The sequence below is a fragment of the Lampris incognitus genome, chromosome 16, assembly GCF_029633865.1.
Source record: "Lampris incognitus isolate fLamInc1 chromosome 16, fLamInc1.hap2, whole genome shotgun sequence".
NCBI classification, from domain to species: Eukaryota; Metazoa; Chordata; class Actinopteri; order Lampriformes; family Lampridae; genus Lampris; species Lampris incognitus.
In genome coordinates, this window is record NC_079226.1 from 42,342,972 (window position 1) to 42,368,872 (window position 25,901).

The following is a 25,901-nucleotide window of genomic DNA, read 5'->3' on the forward strand; positions in this document are numbered from 1 at the left end:
AGGTGTTTAGGAGAGATGGCAGTGGAGTTTTTAACTAGATTGTTTAACACAATCCTGGAAAGTGAGAGGATGCCTGAGGAGTGGAGAAGAAGCATACTGGTACCGATTTTCAAGAACAAGGGCGATGTGCAGAACTGTAACAACTACAGAGGTATAAAGTTGATCAGCCACAGCATGAAGATTTGGGAAAGAGTATTAGAAGCTAGGTTAAGAGGAGAGGTGATGATCAGCAGCAGCAGTATGGTTTCATGCCACGAAAGAGCACCACAGATGCGATGTTTGCTTTGAGAATGTTGATTGAGAAGTATAGAGAAGGCCAGAAAGAGTTGCATTGTGTCTTTGTAGATTTAGAGAAAGCTTATGACAGAGTGCCGAGAGAGGAGGTGTGGTATTGTATGAGGAAGTCAGGAGTTGCAGAGAAGTATGTAGGAGTGGTGCAGGATACGTATGAGGGAAGTGTGACAATGGTGAGGTGTGCGGTTGGAATGACAGATGGGTTCAAGGTGGAGGTGGGTTTACATCAAGGATCGGCTCTGAGCCCTTTCTTGTTTGCAATGGTGATGGACAGGTTGACGGACAAGATCAGGCAGGAGTCTCCATGGACGATGATGTTCGCGGATGACATTGTGATCTGTAGCGAGAGTAGGGTGCAGGTTGAGGAGAGCCTGGAGAGGTGGAGGTATGCACTGGAGAGAAGAGGAATGAAAGTCAGTAGGAGCAAGACGGAATACCTATGCGTGAATGAGAGAGAGGACAGTGGAATGGTCAGGATGCAAGGAGTGGAGGTGACAAAGGCATTTGAGTTTAAATACTTGGGGTCAACTGTCCAAAGTAGCGGGGAGTGCAGTAGAGAGGTGAAAAAGAGAGTGCAGGCAGGTTGGAGTGGGTGGAGAAGTGTGTCAGGAGTGATTTGCGACAGAAGGGTACCAGCAAGAGTTAAAGGGAAAGTTTACAAGATGGTTGTGAGACCAGCTATGTTATATGGTTTGGAGACAGTGGCACTGACGAAAAGACAGGAGGCGGAGCTGGAGGTGGCAGAGTTGAAGATGCTAAGATTTTCACTAGGAGTAACGAAGAAGGACAGGATTAGGAACGATTATATTAGAGGGACCGCTCAGGTTGGACGGTTTGGAGACAAAGCAAGAGAGGCAAGATTGAGATGGCTTGGACATGTGTGGAGGAGAGATGCTGGATATATTGGGAGAAGGATGCTGAATATGGAGCTGCCAGGGAAGAGGAGAAGAGGAAGGCCAAAGAGGAGGTTTATGGATGTGGTGAGGGAGGACATGCAGGTGATTGGTGTGACAGAGGACGATGCAGAGGACAGGAAGAGATGGAGACGGATGATCCGCTGTGGCGACCCCTAACGGGAGCAGCCGAAAGTAGTAGTAGTAGTAGTAGTAGTGGTAGTAGTAGTAGTAGTAGTAGAAGTAGTAGTAGTAGTAGTAGTAGTAGTAGTAGTAGTAGTAGAAGTATAACATATTTCAGAATATATAGTGATTATTCATTACCATATTTTGTTTATCTGCTTAAAACTGGCTGCTACACGTGACCTTTACCCTAGAAAGAAAATGGAACTCCGTGACATCATAATGGCTGACGGAATGCACTTACCGAGTTCCAGCCACCTGTCAATCCAGATGAATGCCAACAACCCATGAGAACAGACCTTTCAACACATCTTTCTAGTTATTTTATATCAGTTTCTTCGTTTTAGTCCGGATTTTCACCTCCTTATATTCTAACACACTTTGCTATTATCATGAGCTGTAAGTATGTCCACAAAATTGTGCAATATGTCGAGTCCATGTTTAATTTAAAAGCCATATGCATTTGTCACACACTATGAAATGATGTGAAGGACTCAAAAGCATTTGTTAAGACAGAGTTAGGATATCTAACACTATCTGTCGGTTCCACACTAGCGTTGTGTGTTTGTACATGTCATTTGTATCGTCTTGACCTCAAAAATAATCATTGACGATCTACAAAAAGAGGAAAATTCAAGTGCAAAACGAAAACTCTTTTCTTCAGAGGGACAATCTATTCAACCCTCCATTACCGGCGTCCGGGTAGCGGAGCGGTCTAGTCCGTTGCCTACCAACATGGGGATTGCCAGTTCGAATGCCCGTGTTACCTCAGGCTTGGTCGGGCATCCATTCATCCATCCACCATCCAAACCGCTTATCCTCTCTCAGGGCCGCGGGCGTCCCTACAGACACAATTGGCCGTGTCTGCAGGAGGGAAGCCGGATGTGGGCATGTGTCCTGGTCGCTGCACTAGCGCCTCCTCTGGTCAGTTGAAGCGCCTGTTTGAGGGGAAACTGGGGGGAATAGTGTGATCCTCCCACGCGCTACGTCCCCCTGGCGAAACTCCTCACTGTCAGGTGAAAAGAAGCGGCTGGCGACTCCACATGTATCGGAGGAGACATGTGGTAGTCTGCAGCCCTCCCCGGATCGGCAGAGGGGATGGACGGCTCAGAAGAGTGGGGTAATTGGCCAAGTACAATTGGGGAGAAAAAAAAAAAGGGGGGGGGACCCTCCACTACCAATGCTGAGAGTTTTTTAACATGGCTAACTGTGAAGAATGTGTCATTTTTCCCAGAGGAAAGTCCTGCACTTTAGGCAGAATATTGCTGTTTGTTTCACACTGTGCATTCCTGAGGGTTGCATGATCCATGTTCTCATGGTAAACCCTAACTCTAGTCTGCTCCACAAGGCTGGACCACATTTTAGGCCCTCCACCTTGCCCCACTACCTTCTATCTGCAGGGCTCATGAACATAATCCTACTTTCTTGCAACCTTTTCTCAGCTATTAAACCTTTGCTGGAGAAGAAATGTCCTAACGTTGCCATGATTAGTCAGCCTCAAGTCTTTCCTTTCTTAGTAACTGACTGCATCAATATTTATATATTGTCATACAACAGTTTTCATTCTGGTTTTCATGCCACCAGCAGCACAGACAACAGTTTTTTCACAATATCCTGATACATAGAGGCTTGAGAAGTGGGTTGCCCTTTCAAGCACATTGTTAGTTTGTACCTGCTAGGTTGCAAGTCCTCTTCTTCCACTGGTAATTATAACTGCTATGCAAATGAGACGTCTCCCTATCATTGTGCCCTTGTGGTTTAGACTTTATATGTTTCCACTTGGTAAAGTTATTTGAAAACACGGGCCTCATTCATCAATCGTTCGTACGTGCAAACTTGTTGTGAAACAGCCGTGTAATATTTTAGCTCTCCAGATTGTCTGACAGTCGGCAGCAAAGCCTGATGGTTATGTGTAATCCCTCCCCCCTCACATCTGTGCTCTACCTCTTCCAATGAGGAGTCACCCAGGGCTGCAAAGACATCAGTGTTAGCCAGTTGGTGTCTAAATTCAGGGGTTAGCCAGGTCCTACACTGGTCTCTGAGACAAAGTTCGGTCTCAAATATTACACGGTGTGTAATGCAACCCATGGTTATGCTGATGATACACACCTTTTCATCATGGTTCCTGCTGATCTGAGACCTGTGAACTCCCTGTTGGGGTGTACTGAGAATACACATGTATGGATGTCTCAACATTTCTGCAACACAGCAGAAATAAGCCCGTCTGTCTTCCGTCCTAGCAAAGAGGAAAAGAGAGACGATCCGCTCAGAGGGGAGTAAGGAGGGAGCTAAGAGAAGGAGGACAGCATCAAACAGCTCTCAAGCAGAGCTGCACAAGGGGGTGAGGAGGATGCCGACATGTACACGGAGGAAGAATGAGAGTCAGACATGTCCATGTTTTCATCTTTTCATGTACCCCTGTGTTCCAGGAGGATACCCCGGTCCAAAGGCAGAGCCCCAGAGCCAGCGGCACCTGCTGGAAGAGTCGCCAGCACCATCAAAATGAGGGTGGCTCACATAACACCGTTCCTGGCAAGTCCAGAAGAACTGCCAAGTCATACAGCAGAGGTCAGCTGATACACAACAACACAGACAGACAGACAGACACATATAAATACAGATAGACAGGTAAACAGGTGTGTGTGTGTGTGTGTGTGTGTGTGTGTGTGTGTGTGTGTGTGTGTGTGTGTGTGTGTGTGTGTGTGTGTGTGTGTTTAGCTGACTTTGAGGACAAATACGAGGAAATGGAGCAGTTGGGTGAAGGAGGCTTTGGCGCCGTCTATGCTGGCCGCCGCAAAGAGGACAATTTACAAGTAAGACTTACAAACAGTGGCGTGGGGACACAACACCTCTAATCTATGTCCTTTTTTGAGGGGGGGGGTCTTAATTGACAGGAGTACTTCGTTACTTTAACAGCCAACATAATGTCAGCTGATGAGCTATTACAGCGCCCAGTATCATTTTACACAAAATGGCCTCATGCAGATGCAAGACTTGCACATGCTAGTTATCTACCTTCTTGCCCTACAAAATATAGGCTAGCTACACAATATTGTCCAGCTGCTCGGATGCAAAGTACAGATTTGATAATGAACATAAGAAGCCTTCACTGATGTTTAAAGGTTCACGTTCACACCATACAGTATCAGTAGGCCACATGTATCAAACACATGACCTACATCCCCCGTTGGATGTGCTGGACATATCCTCAGTAGATTGTGTGTGTGTGTGTGTGTGTGTGTCCTGTAGGTGGCAATAAAACACATCCCCCTGGAAAAGGCAACCAGGATGATCCCCATGGTAAATTCCCACGTCCTCATCGTATCTTGAAACATCAACGTCATTTCAAACCTGTGTTCTGTCATTAGCGGCCCGTGTGCTCAGTGTATGTGATGCATATTTAAAACAAAACACCTCTGTTACTCCTCCCTCATCTTTTAGTGGGAGCCTAGTTAGTTACCCAAAGCTATCTCAAACCCACAAGCTCTCCTCACATTTCACTGCCTCGTTTCACCGTTAATTTCTGTCTTATTTTCCTCGGCATCATGGGGGGTCCTCAGACACTCATTACAACTCTTTGTGTTTCTCAGATTATTGATGGGAACCTGCAGCGCTGCCCCCTGGAGGTGATGCTGATGGTGCTCGCAGGAGGTCAACCGGCAGCCGTCGGTAAGCACTCGGCCGTGACTCTGGTGGACTGGTTTGAGGTGGAGCGAGACCTGGTCTTGGTGATGGAGAGACCCGTCCCCTCTATTGACCTCTTCTACTACCTGGAGACTGTGGGGGGCTCCCTGCAGGAGGAGGAGGCTAAGGTGAGGGGGTGAAAAGATGGATGGTGGATGGAGGATGGATGGACAGACAGACGGATGGATGGGCCAGCATGTGCTTATGTGTGCGGGGGTTGGGGTGTGTGTTTGTGGGGTGTACCCCCAATAGATTAATCCAGCCGGGGATGTCATTTCCTTTCTCCTTCTTTTCTTGTTTCTACCTCTCTTTCCCTCTCTCTCTCTCTGTGTTTCTCAGCCCTTCATGAAGCAACTGGTGAGCATGATGGCAGATGTTCATGCCAGAGGAGTCCTCCACCGGGACCTCAAACTGGAGAACATCCTGGTGGAGACTGGCACCGACACCCCACGTCTCAGGCTCATCGACTTCGGTTGCGGCTGCCTCCTGAAAAATGGACTCTACACGAGGTTCTTCGGTAACTTCCTGAGTTCACTTTGCTGTGTTTCACATGTTTGCCTGTCTTTAGCCTTCTCTGCTGGACTATGTCCAAGTATGAAGTACTACTACTACACATACTACTAGTATGAAGTACTACTACTACACATACTACTAGTACGAAGTACTTATTGTTAAAGTTACACAATGCCTGACCTGCCCACTTTGGCCCTCTTTCTCCTTTCTCATGACCATTCTCTGGCTCTCTCTCTCTTCTCTCTCTCTGTCTGTATTGGAGGCACCACCCTATACACTCCACCCGAGTGGTTCACGCATGGTTGCTACAGAGCAGGTGCCTGCACTGTGTGGCAGTTGGGCGTGTTGCTGTACGAGATTCTTTGTGGAGCGGCTCCATTTAACAGCAGAAGGGAGATTATCTCTGAGGAACCTGAGATCAGTGGCAAGCTGTCCCCAGGTAAGATGGACATGTGGACACTTGATGCCTGCAGACATGATGTCTCTCTCTCTCTCTCTGTCTGTCTCTCTGTCTGTCTCTCTCTCTCTCTCTGTCTCTCTCTCTCTCTCTCTCTGTCTCTCTCTGTCTCTCTCTGTCTCTCTCTGTCTCTCTCTCTCTCTCTCTGTCTCTCTCTCTCTCTGTCTCTCTCTCTCTCTCTCTCTCTCTCTCTCTCTGTCTCTCTCTCTCTCTCTCTCTGTCTCTCTCTCTCTCTCTCTCACACACACACACACACACACACACACACACACACACACACACACACACTGTATGTGGTTGTGATCCTTGTCTTTCTCTCCAGGTTGTGAGGATTTGCTGCAGAAGTGTCTGTCCAAGTGTCCCGTAGAACGACCCTCCTTGGAGGAGCTGCAGCGCCACCCCTGGCTGAACTGATGCAACCACGCTCAGCTGTCATGACCTGGTTACAATCTGGTCATGTGTGATAATGTACATAGTGTAAAAAATATTTGGAAATTAAAAAAATAATGTTTTGTTGATGGATGCTTGATGGAGTAACGTCTTAATATAACTATTTCTCAGTTAAGATGCTTGTTTAAATGTACACAACACAACGGCTTATTTCCTCTTGAAACCAGATAAGGAAACAATTACTGATTGTGGGAGAATACAACAGCTGCAGGTATCGCATTCATGTATTTTCAGAACTAATCAGATGGCGCCACCTAGGGGTTGATGCTCTTTCATGCATTATGTTTCAGAATATGGTGGTCAACATGTTGTGGCCAGCAAATGAGACTAATACTAATAACTTACACATGACTGGCTTCATTTCTGTTTTGTTTTTTTTTACCTTTTAAACTTGGGTCAGGTGGATCTGTTAGTCCAGTTTTCATGGCTTCATTTCTGTTAGGATTAGTTCCCCCTTCTTTTTTGGCAGTGAGCCCATGTGTGGTCCACTGGCCCCCAGAGCTGCACCTCATATCGATTTGTGACACCTTCAACTCTGAGTACACACTTCAGTCTTCTGTAAACGATTGTCAACAGCATTCAGCCAATCTTCTAGATGTGAATGCAGAGAAAATAGAGGAAGTGGTCACTGACGTTGGTGAAGCACCATCCCATCTACAACATCTTACTGTTGTAGCAACAACACAGAGAGTGGAGCTGGGTACCATCACAGGAACTCTTTATTATTTACCATTTCACTTCATGCACTTGTGTATGTGAAATTAAACAAAATGCCGTTTCCCCAGCCCACAGCAGTGCAACACAAGACAGAAACACATCCAAACAACACTACAAGAACACACATATCCAAACTAAAACAGATATCAAAACTAAACAAAAAAATCACTGTCCAAGGGAACGAACGCCAGCCAGGATGAGTGTCGGAACTGCTGGTCTGCATGGGTTAGCAGTTAGCTTAGCCCACCCCGCTTCTGCATCCTGTTAGAATGCGCTTGGCTTTTCCTCCTGGGGTGCAGCTCCAGGCAGGGGCCGTGGTCCCCGAGCCCACTGGACAAAGCACACCAAACTCTCCCAGCCGATCCAGCGCCAGCCCTCCCAGCCAGACACCCTCGACACACCTCCCCACACTCCTCACGATCACATCAAAAACACCAGAGTCAACGCCAGGTGAGGATGCCGCCAGACCGCCCTCGGTGTTATCAGAACTGGCGGTCTGCATGGGCTAGCAGTTAGCTAAGCCTGCCCCGCTCTCCCAGCCGATCCGGCGCCAGCTCTCCCAGCCATCAAACAAAGACAAAACTTGGATGCAGAAGTGGACAAAGACTGCATGGCTGGTACTGGGTTAGGCCGCCGTAAATGTGAATTAGCGTCGCCATCTTCCGACAGCAGCACTGGGAGAGGCCGCCACAAACCTGAATTTGTGCAGCCATCTTCCCACACCGGAACTGACACACAGCAAACTGATCTTTGAAACCAAGTGCATGCCAAATGTCAACCAAGGCTGTTTTTCCTTAACAAGCCCACAAGACTTAATGTCAGTTAGTCAACCCTCAATACATTTTACACCTGCTTTGTTGAGTCAGCAGTGACCTACATTTTAACAGCTTGGTATGGCTCTCTCCTGTGATTGCCTGGCGGCCAGTCCAGGGTGTCTCCCTGCCTGCCGCCCGATGACTGCTGGGATAGGCTCCAGCATCCCCGCGACCCTGAGAGTAGGATAAGCGGTTTGGATGATGGATGGATGAATGAATGGTATGGCTCTCTTAGTAAGATTAAGCTAAAGAGGGTGATATTGCAGTTCAGAAACAAGACCATGTCTTCAAAAATGCTGTCAAGCTGTTAAAACTTAGAAAAAACAACAGAACAACTTCAACCCAGAACTCTTGAGACTAAGAACATTCATAGAATAAGTGAGAAATAGATTCAATTTCTGTTTTGCACAAAGAGCATACTGAATATCTTCTTTAAATCCATGCAAAAATGTATTGCAAGGGTAGTATCTTTGTAATACCTTTATGTGAACGTCTTTTATTTTATTTGGAATGAGGTAGTTATTAGGGTTTCAAAGCCACATCCAAGGATGTAGGGTAGCACTCGCCAATTTGAAAAAGGACAGGGACAGTGCCTCATTTTCACCAATATATTTTAGCCAGCAAAACATGCTAACGTTTTGGCCTACTGCTACAGGTCCTCATCAGAGCATGAGTGTAACTAATGGCATGTGATCTATATAGGGCTTCATAGTGGTCACATGATACAGGACATGAAATGGTCACATGACAGGCCAGTGAGGCCACATGCAAAGGTTACATGACACAGATCAGCAAAGGTCACAAGACAGACCAATAAAAAGGTAAAACAGTTCAAACTTAGTTCATACTAACACATTGCTGAGGTAACATCAACACCCAATTCAGCAATCATCAACCCCAGAATAAAGATTAGGTACCTGGGAAACAGACAGTGTAGACACTACTACTACTACTTTCGGCTGCTCCCGTTAGGGGTCGCCACAGCGGATCATCCGTTTCCATTTCTTCCTGTCTTCTGCGTCTTCCTCTGTCAGACCAGCCACCTGCATGTCTTCCCTCACCACATCCATAAACCTCCTCTTTGGCCTTCCTCTTCTCCTCTTCCCTGGCAGCTCCATATTCAGCATCCTTCTCCCAATATACTCAGCATCTCTCCTCCAGACATGTCCAAGCCATCTCAATCTTGCCTCTCTTGCTTTGTCTCCAAACCGTCCAACCTGAGCGGTCCCTCTAATATAATCGTTCCTAATCCTGTCCTTCTTCGTTACTCCCAGTGAAAATCTTAGCATCTTCAACTCTGCCACCTCCAGCTCCGCCTCCTGTCTTTTCGTCAGTGCCACTGTCTCCAAACCATATAACATAGCTGGTCTCACAACCATCTTGTAAACTTTCCCTTTAACTCTTGCTGGTACCCTTCTGTCGCAAATCACTCCTGACACACTTCTCCACCCACTCCAACCTGCCTGCACTCTCTTTTTCACCTCTCTACTGCACTCCCCGTTACTTTGGACAGTTGACCCCAAGTATTTAAACTCAGATGTCTTTGTCACCTCCCCTCCTTGCATCCTGACCATTCCACTGTCCTCTCTCTCATTCACGCATAGGTATTCCGTCTTGCTCCTACTGACTTTCATTCCTCTTCTCTCTAGTGCATACCTCCACCTCTCCAGGCTCTCCTCAACCTGCACCCTACTCTCACTACAGATCACAATGTCATCCGCGAACATCATCGTCCATGGAGACTCCTGCCTGATCTTGTCCGTCAACCTGTCCATCACCATTGCAAACAAGAAAGGGCTAAGAGCCGATCCTTGATGTAATCCCACCTCCACCTTGAACCCATCCGTCATTCCAACCGCACACCTCACCATTGTCACACTTCCCTCATACGTATCCTGCACCACTCCTACATACTTCTCTGCAACTCCTGACTTCCTCATACAATACCACACCTCCTCTCTCGGTACTCTGTCATAAGCTTTCTCTAAATCTACAAAGACACAATGCAACTCTTTCTGGCCTTCTCTATACTTCTCAATCAACATTCTCAAAGCAAACATCGCATCTGTGGTGCTCTTTCGTGGCATGAAACCATACTGCTGCTCGCTGATCGTCACCTCTCCTCTTAACCTAGCTTCTATTACTCTTTCCCAAATCTTCATGCTGTGGCTGATCAACTTTATACCTCTGTAGTTGTTACAGTTCTGCACATCGCCCTTGTTCTTGAAAATCGGTACCAGTATGCTTCTTCTCCACTCCTCAGGCATCCTCTCACTTTCCAGGATTGTGTTAAACAATCTAGTTAGAAACTCCACTGCCATCTCTCCTAAACATCTCCATGCCTCCACAGGTATGTCATCAGGACCAACTGCCTTTCCATTCTTCATCCTCTTCATAGCTGCCCTCACTTCCTCCTTGCTAATCCGCTGAACTTCCTGATTCACTATCCCTACATCATCCAACCTTCTCTCTCTCTCATTTTCTTCATTCATCAGCCCCTCAAAGTATTCCTTCCACCTTCTTAGCACACTCTCCTCGCTTGTCAGCACATTTCCATCTCTATCCTTGATCGCCCTAACTTGCTGCACATCCTTTGCAGCTTGGTCCCTCTGTCTAGCCAATCGGTACAAGTCCTTTTCTCCTTCCTTAGTGTCTAATCTGTCATACAACTCACCATACGCCTTTTCCTTTGCCTTTGCCACCTCTCTCTTTGCTTTACGCTGCATCTCCTTGTACTCCTGTCTACTTTCTTCATCTCTCTGACTATCCCACTTCTTCTTTGCCAACCTTTTCCTCTGTATAATTTGCTGTACTTCCTCATCCCACCACCAAGTCTCCTTGTCTTCCTTCCTCTGTCCTGATGACACACCAAGTACCTTCCTAGCTGTCTCCCTCACTATTTCTGTAGTGGTTTTCCAGCCATCTGGCAACTCTTCACTACCACCCAGTGCCTGTCTTAACTCCTGCCTGAACTCCACACAACAGTCTTCCTTCTTCAACTTCCACCATTTGATCTTCGGCTGTGTCTTCACTCGCTTCCTCTTCTTGGTCTCCAAAGTCATCCTACAGACCACCATCCGATGCTGCCTGGCTACGCTCTCCCCTGTCACCACCTTGCAGTCTCCAATCCCTTTTAGATGGTGCCTTCTACATAAGATATAGTCCACCTGTGTGCACTTCCCTCCACTCTTGTACGTCACCCTGTGTTCCTCCCTCTTCTTGAAATATGTATTCACCACAGCCATTTCCATCCTTTTCGCAAAATCGACCACCATCTGTCCTTCCACATTTCTCTTCTTGACTCCATACTTTCCCATCACCTCCTCATCACCTCTGTTCCCTTCACCAACATGTCCATTGAAGTCCGCTCCAAACACCACTCTCTCCTCCTTGGGTACCCTCTCCACCATGTCGTCCAACTCATTCCAGAATTCTTCTTTTTCATCCATCTCACACCCAACTTGTGGGGCATATGCGCTGATAACATTCAGCAATAAACCTTCAATTTCCAGCTTCATACTCATCACTCTGTCTGACACTCTCTTCACCTCCAGCACGCTCTTGACATACTCTTCCTTCAGAATTACCCCTACCCCATTTCTCCTCCCATTCACACCATGGTAGAAGAGTTTGAACCCACCTCCGATACTCCTGGCCTTACTCCCCTTCCACCTGGTCTCTTGCACACACAGTATGCCTACCTTTCTTCTTTCCATCATGTCAGCCAGCTCTCTCCCTTTACCAGTCATAGTGCCAACATTCAAAGTTCCAACTCTCACCTCCACATGCCTACCCTTCCTCCTCTCTAGCTGCCTCTGGACATGCTTTCCTCCTCTCCTTCTCCTTCGCCCAACAGTAGCATAGTTTCCACCGACACCCTGCTGGTTAACAGTACCGGTGGCGGTCGTTGGTAACCCGGGCCTCGACCGATCCGGTATGTAAGTCTTATTTATGATCCGCATATTTGATTTGGCAAAGATTTTACGCCGGATGCCCTTCCTGACGCAACCCTCCCCATTTGTCCGGGCTTGGGACCGGCACTAAGGATGCACTGGCTTGTGCATCCTCAGTGGCTGGGTTAGACAGTGTAGACAAATTGGAAGAAATACAAAAAAAACACAGTAGGCTACTGCTATTAATTTACAGAGCATGCAGTAGCCATCAGCAACCCTAGGGGGCCAAGTAACCAATCCAAAACCACATAGGAAATAGTGGCCAGCAACAAAGCAACAATTCAAGGGCCAAATCACAACCATTACTCCCATTGCTGCGGAGTCTATATGCAATATAAATCTGAGTGTTACGGACTAGTCGGGTCTAGGGGTCAAGGGTTAAACACGTAATACTAGTCCTAACCTGGAGTGTGTAGAAAAGATGGAAACGAGGGAAGAAACAAGAAGGACTGATTTCCAAGGCAAGAGAAATAGCGGAGGTGGGCTAGCTTACCGAGGTAGCAGGCTGGCAGTTAGCAGGTCCCTCCGACAAGGCCTCGGCTGCGTGGGTCTCGGCTCCCGTAAGTGGCGGACACCGTCTTGGTATTTTAGTTCCGTTTACGTTGATGGTGGATGGATCCTCAAAAATAAAAGGAAGTCGGTTTTCTTCAAAGTCTTTCAAAGCTGGAATGGTGTGAACCTGTGCAGCGTTTTCAAAGTGGCGCATCCTGAGGCGTTTATGCAAACTCCCGCCATTAACCAACTCCAGGGGGATGCCCCGGCGTCTCACAGTGACGTCATCTTATAAACGCTGCTTAACCACGCCTCCAACCATTTCTCCATGAAAACCAGTCCCAGTATGAAAAAGAAGAGGGAGAAAGGCAGCTATAACCCCTATCACTTCTAACACTCCTTCCCCCCTTACAAAAAACCCCCCAAAAAACAAAAACAAACACCCGGTTTCAATCTATTTTTTTCTTTTTGTTTTATCCTTTTTATATTGATTATTTTCTTGTTTCTTAAAACAACAACAAAACTATGTACAATTATAACCTAATCCGTTTTTATTTTTATTTTAATGCCACTGATTCAAGTGCATTACTATCAACAATGCACGCCCAAACTTTTCAAAAATACCCAAACCATATGTTCATCCCCTTGACAGGGTGTCTGCAATAACATTTTCTCTGCCTGCCAAATGCACTACCGTCAGGTATTATGGTTGTCAAATTAAACTCCAACGGAAACACTCTCTGACTGGATGTTTTGAACTTTGACCTAAGTGGGTTGTGATCAGTGAGGACTACCAGATCAACTCCAGCACTAGAGATGTACACCTCAAAGTGTTGGACTCCTAGGACAAGAGCCAGGGCCTCCTTCTCGATGGTGGAATACTGCCTCTGATGGCGATTCAGTTTCTTAAGAGAAATATGCAGCAGGCTTGTCTATTCCTGACCCATCAGTCTGTAGCAGCACCGCCCCCACCCCTACATCACAAGCATCCACTGCAAGCTTGAATGGGACAGAGAAGTCTGGAGCAACCAGCACTGGTTCACTAGCTAGAATAGCTTTAACCATTTCCTGAGCTGTCTGACAAGCCGCTGAGCAGCTAAACTCAACTCTCTTCTTCAACAGGTTTGTGGGTAGTGTTGTCACAGCTGCGAAGTTGGGAACAAACCGCCTATAAAAACCACACATGCCCAAAACGCGCATTAGCTGGCATTTGGTTTTTGGAACAGGCAGGTCTAAAATGGCTTGCACCTTGGCAGTCCTTGGTCTCACTGAACCTTGACCCACCTGGTGCCCCAAACATGTGACCTGCCCCTTTCCAATCTCACATTAGGGCAAGTTGATCACCAACCCCTCGTGTTTAAGATGCTCAAACAGCTGTCTCATATGTTCGATGTGATCAGATGACATCATCCAGATATGTGACAGTGTTCTGTAGTTTGGAGGTTACCAAATTCATTAATCTCTGAAAGGTTGCTGGCGCATTTATGCCAAATGTCAAATGGGAGAACCTGACAGTGATACAAACTCCCCTGCATCACAAATGCAGAAATCTTGGTAACACTTCAGTATGGGGAACATAGTCGCCATTAATTAGGTGCTTATTAGCATGCAAATTAGCAACATATTGGCCCTTAATTGGTCATTATTATGTACTCATTAATGCCTTATTCTGCATGGCCTTATTATACAACCAGTAAGCCATTAACTATGAGTTTTCCCTCTATAACCTCAGAATTATTGCTTATTAGTAGTACCATCTCAATATGCTTTGCTTAGTATGGCCTTTATAAGGTGGTAGTACCACAAGAAGAGTTATTCTCCCTTACTAACACTTAATGAATATGGTCTGTTCTTACATAACAAAACACAAAACTACAAGTGTTCATAGTGTTAAATTACTCTAAATTAAGTTTTTGTTACTTAGAATATGTTCCCCATACTAAAGTAACATCTTGATCATTACTAATTCACTAGTAATTAAGTTTTTTTTACTTAGAATATGTTCCCCATACTAAAGTGTGACCGAAATCTTTTGTCCTTTCCGTCAACGGGACTTGCCAGCAGCCCTTTAACAAGTCAAATTTCGACACATACTGTGCATTGCCAAACTTATCAATACAGTCCTCCAGCCTGGGTATAGGATATGCATCTGTTTAAGTTACATTATTTACCTTTCGGTAATCAATACAAGGATGCACAGTTAAATCGGGCTTGAGAACAGGGACTAAGGGAGAACTCCATTCACTTGAGCCTTGCTCGATCACACCAATTTCTTCCATGTAAAGCAACTCTGGTTTCACCTGAGCACATTTTTGTGGGTTAATCCGGTATGGATTTTGTTTAATGGGGGTTGCATCACCAATGTCTACATCATGAGCTATTGAATTTGTTAAGCCAAGGGTATCTAAACAGAGATTGGCTAGGGCATTGGAATTCTTAAGCTTAGCTGTAACTGGTTCAACTGACCCAACCCCATCATCCTCACTCTCCTCCTCTTCCACAGTAACCTGAGATGTGATACACACAGCGGATGGAGTGTCACCAATATAATAAGGTTTCAGGAGATTGATGTGGCATAGTCAAGATTTCTGTCTCCGGTTGGGTGTCTCAACAACATAATTGCAATCACCCACCTTCTTGATAACCTTATATGGACCACAGAATTTCACCCCCAGCTTACCTCCACCCATGGGCAACAAAACTAGAACCTGGTCTCCTGCTTTGAAGGTATGCTTCACTGCCTTTTTGTCAGAGTGAGCCTTCATCTTTCCCTTAGCTGCTTCCAAGTTACTCCTGGCCAAGTCACAAGCTGCATGCAGCCGGTCCTTGAAGGACGACACATACTGCAAAACCCCACCAGGAGCACCTTTGTAGCACTTTCTTGGTATCACCTTACCTGAGATACAGCGCCCTGGGTCCTTTAACATAAACCTTGTTTTGTTTTATGTAGGTTACCCCTTAAAGGTAAGTAAAGTATTAATTGTCTGCCAACTTAAGATATTATGATGCAAATGTATTTTAAACTTTAACCTTATCCCTATAAAATCCTATACTTTTAACTCTTTTAACCCCCTCTATTTATTACATACAATGAGAAAAGTGAAATGACCTTTCATGAAGATGTATTATTTATTCACAATAGAAAATAATAAATGAAATGAAAATAGATCCCTTTTTAGTGTTCTTTTAAGGCACTAAGGAGTTTCACTCAACAGCAAAAATATAGGCACTAACCCTTTAAACCTGTATTCACAATTAGGAAACATTAATAATCAATTTGCATGAATTTAAATTCACAATGAACACTTGACAGAAACTAATAAGTATTCACTGGTGTGGGCCCACGTAATAAAAATAAAAACAAAAGCCGGCAATAAGCAAATAAGCAACCCCGTTGCAGGCCTGATGGGAGCTGGGTTTGAGCACGGTAACCGTGGGTGACTCACCCCTGATGAAAAGTCAAAGGTCTCTGCCCTTTAATGTCTGGTGACGGCCTCCTCAGGTCATCTGCTCCAGTGATGACTATGGTGAAGGAAAATCCACCTCAGTCCTAGAGGCGATGAAGAGGGGAAACAGTGGAGCTCCCTCCTTGCCAGAGGTGCAGCCGTGCTTTCCCGGCCACACGGGGCGCTGTCTGGTGACACTGTGTGCAGCCTCAATGTCCGCGCATGCAGGGTTAGCGTACATTAGCAGGGGCGCTAACTAGCTGCTAAGTAGCATGTGGCAGTATACACTTGACGAGACTAGCTCCAAAAACAAATGCTACAGGTTAACAAGACTTCAGTGACACGTTAGCTGGCAGCTAAACATAATATCAGCAGTCAAAACTGTAGGCAAAAAACAACTTTAGGGCATAATACACTCAAACCCTCATGGCCGAGTGCCAGCAGGCTCTCGTCTCCCGCTCCGCTCTCTCCACACGGCCCGTTAGCCCCACCCCCTAACTGTTGTGAGGCAACATACTTAAGGTGACATAGACTTTTGGTGTAGAAATTATGGGATATCTACTGCTATGTACATATTAACTGAAACTTAACTCTGGTGTATTTACACCGGGGTTACACCTTTGTGCAAAGCTGACTGCAACAGCTGTTCTTTCACCATCTTCAGTGGCCCTCTCACTTGATGTCCATAAACCAGCTCAAAAGGGCTTAAACCTGTAGCCCCATTTACCGAGTCTCTGACAGCAAACAATAAAAATGGCATGGCTACATCCCAGTCCTTTGAGCAACCAACACAATATGTCTTAATCATAGACTTTAAAGTCTGCTGGTACCTCTTGATTGCACCTTGGGACTGAGGATGATAGGCAGATGACATAATCTGTTTAACTCCCAGCTCATGCATCCCTTCCTGGAATACACCAGGAGTGAAGTTGGACCCACGATCAAGTTGGACTTCTAGTGGTAAACACCTGAGAAAAGAAATGGAGCAGAGCCTCCACTATGACCTTGGTCTTAATTGATTTCAATGGCACCACCTCTGGAAATCTGGTGGCCACATCCATAATAGTTAGGAGATACTCATTCCCTTTCTCAGTTTTTGGCAAAGGGCCAACCCAATCAATAAGTACTCTTGAGAAAGATTCCTCCATAACAGGTAGAGAGCAGAGAGGAGCAACTGGAATTGTCTGGTTGGGCTTGCCCACAACCTGACAAGCATGACAGCTACAACAGTACGAAACCATGTCTTTATGCATTTTGGACCAGTAGAAATGTCTACTGTTTTTCTCTTGCGTTTTACAGAAGCCTAAATTACCTGCTAAGGATACTTCATGGGCTAAATGCAGGACTTCCTTCCTGAACCTCTCAGGCAACACAATTTGAGTCATACCAGTCCAAATGACAAATAAAGTGTATTCTGTATTCTGGTTCATCCGCAGGATGATCACGAGGCCGCCATTTCCTCAACAAGACCCCATCTTGGAGAAAGATACCTTCAGCCACAGCCTTCATGTCCTCAGCATTATCAGCCATCTGTCTTAATGGAGCTACAGAGGATCTTTTCCTTGCTCTGATATAAGGGCTGCCCGAGAAAACTGGGAGCACGGGGGCACCTCAGCTAGTCTAGCAAAAAAGGCATCAGCCAAACCACCAGATAGTTCATCCTGCTCACTGAAATTTCCCTTTTCAGCAGCCAGAGCCTGAGCACGTGTCACCACACATGCTGTAAACACCTCCGGATGTTCTCTCTCTAAAGCCATGGTCTCAGGGACCTCACAAGGTGTGTCACTCACAACAGGTGTCACACAAACCTGAATACCAGCCAAATCATTGCCCAACACAAAGGCAACTCCTTCATTCGGCAAGGAAGGAACAATACCCACCACTACCAGTCCATTTACAATGTTTGATGCCAGAAACACTTTGTACAGAGGGGCACTAACAAAACCATCTCCTACCCCCTTCACTGGGGTACAACCTTTTAAATAGGTGGCAGGTGGTAGGTCTATGACACCCTGAACCATTAAGGACTGGGTGGCACCTGTGGCCCTCAAAATTGATATAGGGACCATTTCGCCATCAGTTGCACCAGAAATTGCTCCTTTTGACACAAAACCTTCAAACCCCTTCACTATTGGGCAGGAAGGCAGGTTCAACCTGTCCACTTCACAGGAACCGATCTGAGTCTGGGCTCTAATCAATCCCACAATTTTCCCATCTCCATTTTTCCTCTTGAGACTGGGACAACTGGACGTTATAAGGCCAGGTTTTCTGCAATAATGACAGATGACATCTTTGTGGAAAAAATAAGGCGTCTCATCTTTTCCCTGGCCCTGGAGACTGAACAGAGGTAGGAGTACATTCTGTCATGACAGCTTCACCAGGCTTGTCAGTTGCAGCCTGCCTCCTATCCTGTCTGCCAAACTTTCCTTTCCATGGCATTTCTCTGTGAGTTAACTCCTAAGAATCTGCTGCCACAGCAGCTTTTCTTAACTCAGTAATGCCCATCTCATTTAGATGTATGTCCATATGCCGGGGTAAACCGGTTTGGAACTGCTCCACCAGCATAAGTTGCCGCAACTCTTGAAAGGTGTGTGTTAGTGCTTGCTAACAACCTGTCAAACACAACCTCCTGTTGCCCAGCCAAATCGAGGAAAGTTTCACTTGATTTTTGCTGCAGAGACATAACTTCTGTTGGTAGGCTTCTGGCACCACCTTAGAGGCTGCCAGAACCACCTTCCTCACAGTATCACAGTCTCGGCTGTCAGAAGCATCTAACACAGCATAAGTTTCCTGGGCTCTACCCTCAAGCACACTGAAGGATAAGCAACATCCACCTATTCCTAGGCCATTCTAGCTTTTTGGCAATTTTCTCAAAAGCATCAATGAAAGAGTCCACATCATCTCAATTAAATTTGGGCATGAGTCTCAAACAGCCAGAGACATCAAAACAAGCTTCGTGCTTAGTTGTAAGTCAATGTTGTTCCCTTTAAGCTTGTCTTGCTCTAATGTCAGCTTTGCTAACTCAAGCTGAAACAGCCACTCCCCCTGTCTCTCCCGCTCTGCTCTTTCATGCACGTGGTCTTTTAGGTGTAACACTGAAATCAGGGTCTCCACAGTCTCTGGCTTTTTAGTCTCTGGAGTGACGTCTACCTCACAATATTGATCTACTGCAAGCAAATCTTCCTTTTTAAGCCTACGCAACTCCTTGAGCCCAAAATCACTCCCACAAAGCTCCTCTACACTGAACGTTGCCATGGTTGTTATCAAATTCTAGGCTACCCTAAAGAGACAAGACTCTCACAAAATTACCTCTAAATGTAACTATTACCAAACAGCATTGCTGACAAAACATATAACCTGCAACATGAGGTCGCTCATATGTCGATATATTCCAGAAACTGATAGGAACAGACCGCACACAGAGCGCTCACGATGTTACTCGAAGACCGAAAACCGTTACACTGCTGCAGTTACACACCGGCAAAACCCCTGCCACTATTAGCCAAGTAGCTATCAGCTAACAAGCCAAACCTACCTGTTACCAACCTGTAGACCTATATCCCCGTTTTTAACCTCAACACACACGATAAACGCATTCACTAACTTCCCTTCTAACTAGCTTAGTTTTACATACATACGTAACCATCTGTTTTAGTAAGAAGTTAGCACCGTGCAACTATTCTGCACGTAGCTGTATGTCCGTGGCCTACTTCTACAGCTAGCAACATGCGGCTTTTACCGAGCTGAATCCAACTCAGTTGTGTCTCTTCCCACAAACACACCGCTTGGATGTAACTCGTTACTGACATCTAATTGCTAACCGGTTTTATCAAACATTAATATGCAGTTAATCTTCAAATAAATCGCGGACGAGCGCCCCAAATTATGTTACGGACTAGTCGGGTCTAGGGGTTAAGGGTTAAACACGCAATACTAGTCCTAACCTGGAGTGTGTAGAAAAGATGGAAACGAGGGAAGAAACAAGAAGGACTGATTTCCAATACGAGAGAAATAGCGGAGGTGGGCTAGCTTACCGAGGTAGCAGGCTAGCAGTTAGCAGGTTCCTCCGACAAGGCGTCCGCCACGTGGGTCTCAGCTCCCAGTAAGCGGCGGACACCATCTTGGTATTGTAGCGAATTCAGGGAGCAACCACAGGAACTGCCGCAGCCGGGATGCGAACTCGGATCTCCCGCACTGCGGGCGACAATGTTAACCAGTCGACTAAAGGGTCCGATCCGTTAGCCAAGGGCTAGCGAGCCTATTCATCCGTCCGTGTGAATCCCACTTCTGCCACGGGATGGTGAGACCGTAAGGCCATCGGAAGCGTATGCGCCCAGAGGCGTGACGGAGCTGATATGCTTAAGCGCGGGGACGCGCTTCCCCAAGGAGGGGGGGGTAGTGTAACGTGCATGGATAAGTAGACACGTTGGCCGTTGGCTAACGGGTTGGACCCTTCTGTCGACTGGTTAACGTTGTCGCTTGCGGTGCGGGCGGGCTAACGGGTCGGACCCTTTAGTCGAGCGATTAGCGATGTCTCCCGCGATGCGGGAGATACGGGTTCGCCTCCCGGCTGCGGCAGTTCCTGTGGTTGCCCCCGAATTCGCTACATTGGTTTCAGAAGTGGGATATGTGCGGACGCGCTTTCCCGAAGGAGGGGGGTAGTGTAACGTGCATGGGTAAGTAGACACGTTGGCCGTTGGCTAAGAGGTCGGACCCTTTAGTTGAGCGGTTAGCGATGTCTCCCGCGGTGTGGGAGAGCCGGGTACGTGTTCCGGCTGCGGCGGTTCCCACGGCTGCCCCCCGAATTCACTAGCCAAGGGCTAACGTGTCTCCGTGCACGTTACACTACCCGCCTCTTTCGGAATGCGCATCACCGCGCTTCAGTATATCAGCTCCCTCACACCTCTGGGCGCACGTGCCTCCGGTGGCCTCACGGTCTCAACCATTCCACTTCTGACACCAATGTAGCGAATTCAGGAGGGCAGCCTGGGTACCGCCTCAGCCGGGACGCGAACCCATATCTCCTGCACCACGGGCGACATCGTTAACCAGTCGACTAAAGGGTCTGACCCGTTAGCCAACGGCTACCGAGCCTATTCATCTGTGATCGTTACATTGCCCTCTTCCTTCGGGAAGGGCGTCCCCGGCCGGACCGTCACAGCCGGGGCGCGAACTCGGAAATCTAGCGAATTCGGGGGGGCAGCCGCGGGAACCGCCGTAGCCGGGACGCGAACCCGGCTCTCCCGCTCCAACGGGCGACAACGTTAACCAGTCGACTATAGGGTCCGACCCGTTAGCCAAGGGCTAACGTGTTTACTTATCCATGCACGTTACACTAACACCCTCCTTCGGGATACGGCGTCCCCGGCCGGACCGTCACAGACCGGGGATCCCACTTCATACACAAATGTAGCAAATTCAGGGGGACAGCCCGGGTACCGCCACAGCCGGGACGCGAACCCATACCTCCTGCACCACGGGCGACAACGTTAACCAGTCGACAAAAGGGTCCGACCCAGGGTCCGAAATTAACTTTTTGTCTTACTGGCCAAGGGGAGTAGTAGATGGAAAAATCTACCAGCCAAGCATATTTTTTACCGGCCAAAATAATTAGTAGCCCTTTTGTGCCATACATACGTTTTCAGTAGATATCAATGAGAGAACAAGGTATTGTGTTGAAGAAACGTTTTTAAAAATGTGACAAGAGCAGATCTGAAGCAAAAATATTTTTATGTAAAATTGGTCAATGGTTAAAAGATAAAATGTTATAAGTATGATTTCATGTTTTATTTGCAGTATTATGATAACTATTCGGTTGCTCCACATGCCCATCCCTAGTCCCAGACTACTTCTCACTCTACTGCAGCCACTCTCTTTGCACCGTCCATGAAGTCTGGACTCCTGCTGCTGACAGAGTCTTGGTGCCACAGATCAACAGCACTGGTTGGGACATATTCCCTGATCTCGCGAGATGACAGCTGCACCATGAGTCGATCCGAGAATGTGTCTGAGTTGAGGTCGGACCGCCAATCAGTTTTTTCTTAAATGTATTTCTGATTTTTCCCTTTTTCTCCCAAATTAGTGGCCAATCAATCCCTAATTTAGTTCAAACACCCACCCCCGTTGTAAATGGCAACTATTGATCTGCCATTTTTTGGTGCCATATTTATGTTTAATATACAGATTTGCATTTACGGTGGTTTGACATTTCCACTTACCTGTTATTGATTTACCTGTTCAAAGTTGTTGGCACAATATATATGTAACCCGCACTTTGCGTTGGGCCGTCGTCTCCCTACACGCCCTGGGACTCTGCGTTGTGTTTGTTGTGGTATGATGTTTGCGTGGAAAAGGAAGGAGGCGGAGGCTTGGGATCGTGGCTGAGACCTGGACACTTTATTGGCACTCGCTTGCACTTCACCTCTCATCTATCAGCTGGCCTCCTCATACTCACAGCTTCCGGCAGAAGAAACAACAAAACATTTTTCTTTCTCAATAAAATTAAAATAAAAAGTGCAAATGTGCAAATAAACACATCTCATATCAAAATGCTACCTTACGGCAAAACCAAAGCAAATGTCATCCATTATAAATTAAATGAGGCACTTATTACCCATAAAATTAAACAAAAAAACCATGGATAATCTGCTCAAATAATACTGCATCCTGCGTTATATGCCATGCTAATGCTCAACAGGCTAGCCAACACTTTCTGTCACATTTCTCTTGCCAAATACAATGTTCGACATCAAACTTTAACTAGGTTATAAGCAAACTTGTCTATTAACACCACAGAATAAACAGTTAGACAATATGTGGGATATAAATCAATATTTTTATGATAATGCAGACCGCCAGTAACACTGCTCACCTTCCGGCAGAAGAAACAAAAAAACATGTGATCAACGTGGCCTTTTGCCCGGGACAAGAACTAGGGGTACGGTGCTGCAAGAGGGACAAACATCGCCATTTGCGGCATTCCCAGGGGAACATACAGCGTAACAGTGCCACCCTGTGGCGGATTTACATTACTACCTTACATCTACCCCTTCTTTAATTGATGGCGTCCCAGCCATCAGACCAAACAAAACAAAACAAATAAAACTTATGAGCATAAACATTAAAACAGATCACACTGAAAGTGACATATTAATACCATGAGTTGCATATGAAATGTAGATGTGTAAATGCAATCAAAGTAAATAAACCATTAATAAAAACTTGTTTTTTTTTTTCTTCCGTGGATTATACGTGCCCTGCTACTCTCTCTGCTATGGCCCTCTGCCACAATGTCCAGCCCCTCTCTATCTTCTGCTGTTCCTCTTTTGATCTCACCACCTGTGACTCGTAAGACATTTTCTTTGGGAGACGTCGAGTTCTCTGTGGGTTCCTCCTCAGGCTGGGGCCATCGAGTGCGTTGGTGTCACTGACATTTATGTCCTCTTCCCCCCCCCTTGACTCACTTTTTCGGCTTCCTCCCCCATTACCTCCATGCCATCCACCTCCCAGTCCCCCATGTCAGACTCAACTCCTGCACTTGTTGCTGCACCAGCCCGCTCCACCAGAAGAAACATACACTGTGTAAGAAGGTTGCGGTGAACCACTCTCTTTTTCACCATCCTCTGTTCGGACCACATACACAGGTATACTGGGTTGTTTCTTCACCACAATGTATGGGCGTGACTCCCATCTGTCTCCCAGTTTCTGCCGTCCCTCCACATGACATATTTTGACCAAGACTCTGTCCCCTGGGCTGAAACCTTGACACTTTGCCTTTTGATCATAGGACCTTTTCTGCTGCTCTTTTGCATGTCGTGAGGCCTGGTTAGCCTGAGTATAAGCTTCCGACAGACAGTCATGCAGGGTCTGGACATATTCACTATACTCACATGGCTCTTTGGTGGTAGAAAGCCCAAAAATCAGGTCGACTGTGAGTCGTGGATGTCTACCAAACATTAGGTAATACGGTGTGTACCCAGTAGAGTCATGTTTGGTGCAGTTATACGCATGTGTCATTGCATACTCATGCCAGCGGGGTTTCAGGTGAGGCTCTAGTGTCCCCAGCATGTCCATGAGAGTCCGGTTGAACCTTTCGGTGGTGCCGTTACCCTGGGGGTGATAGGGGGTTGTGTGTGTCTTAGTGACACCAGTACACTTACACAGCTCTTTCACCACAGCACTTTCAAAATTACGCCCCTGGTCTGCATGTAGTTTTGCTGGGAATCCAAACCGACAGAAAAAGTTCTTCCTCAGTACCTTCGCCACTGTACAGGCTTTTTTGGTCTTTAGTGGGATAGGCCTGGGCGTACCGGGAGAAGTGGTCATTGACAATAAGCACATTTTCTATGCCTCCCTTTGATTTCTCCAGAGTCAGAAAGTCTACACACACAAGTTCCATAGGAGCGCTGCTGTGAATACTGACCAGGGGAGCCCTGAGGCCTGCAGTTGGAGTCTTTCTGAGGCAGCACCTTTCACACTGCTCACACCAAGCCTTGATTTCCTGGAACATCTTAGGCCAGTAAAATCTCTCCCTTATCATCTGCAGCGTTCTCTCAAACCCTAAATGCCCTGAGTCATCATGAAGTGCAGTCTTGACGGATGTGTGAAATCTCTCTGGTAGTACCAGCTGCTCTACTACTCCCCTTTGACAGTCTTGGACCTGACGATACATTATTCCATCCCTTACTAATAACCTCCACCACTCTTTTAAGAGAAGGCAAACCTGCCTGCCACCACCAATCCTCTCGCTGCGGCTCGGTTTTTGGTTCACACTTTTAAAGTGCAAAACGGGACCGATTACAGCATCCTCTTTTTGCCCTGTACGAATCTCCTGTTTTGTCAATGCAGGTAGAGAGTCCATCCCCACATCTTGATAGGATTCACCGAGCGTGTGTGACAGAGGTTTTGATGCTCAGGTCCCTCTGAAGCGGAGCTTTCCAGTTGTTGGGGAGATTGTTCCTCTACACACCTTTGTACTTTGGCTGATACAAGCTGAGGGCAGGTTTGCAGGACTTGGGTGACCTCCTGGTTAGACAGCCGGGAGAGGGCATCAACGTTCGAATTATTCTGTCCCCTTCGATACTGCACATCAAAATCAAATGCTGACAGCCGAGACACCCACCGCTGACCTGTAGCATCAAATTTTACAGATGACATGACATACTTGAGGGGGTTATTGTCTGTCTGGACTGAAAACTTGCGCCCATATAGATGGTCATAGAACTTGTCGGTCACTGCCCATTTCAGAGCGAGGAACTCTAGTTTGTGTGCAGGATACCTCGTCTCTGCTGGGCTCAAGCCTCTGCTGCCATAGGCTATGACTCTCTCGACTCCGTCCTGAACTTGGGCTAATACAGCAACAAGCCCCTCCCCCGAGGCGTCAGTCTGGAGCAGAAAGGGTAGGCTGTAGTCTGGATAGCCTAACACTGGAGCAGTTGTCAATCTTTCTCTCAGTGACTGAAAAGCCTCCGCACACTCATCAGTCCAGACAAAGGGCGGGTCAGGCACTAACCTCTTCTTCTCCCCTCTCCGTTTCTTTCTAGGGTCACCAGTGGTAAGGCGGTACAGGGGCGCAGCTAAGGTGGAGTAACTGCACACAAACCGCCTGTAATATCCGGTGAATCCCAGGAACTGAAGCACCTCTTTACGATTCGTGGGCCTCGCCCAATCCTTGACTCTGCTGATCTTCTCTGGGTCTTTCCTGATGCCCTCCGCAGACACCAAGTGACCCAAGTAGTGCACCTCCTTTCTCACAAGCTGACATTTGGAAGGCTTCAACTTCAAGCCATGCTCCTTCAGTCGATCGAACACCAGCTGCAGCCTCTGCAGATGCTCATCAAAGGTTTTAGAGAATATGATCAGATCATCAAGGTAGATCAGGAGATGGGTGAAGTTCAGATCGCCAAAGCAGCAGGTCATGAGTCTCTGGAAGGTGGACGGAGCGTTTTGAAGGCCGAAAGGCATTCTGTTGGCTTCAAACAGCCCCATGGGAGTACTGAATGCTG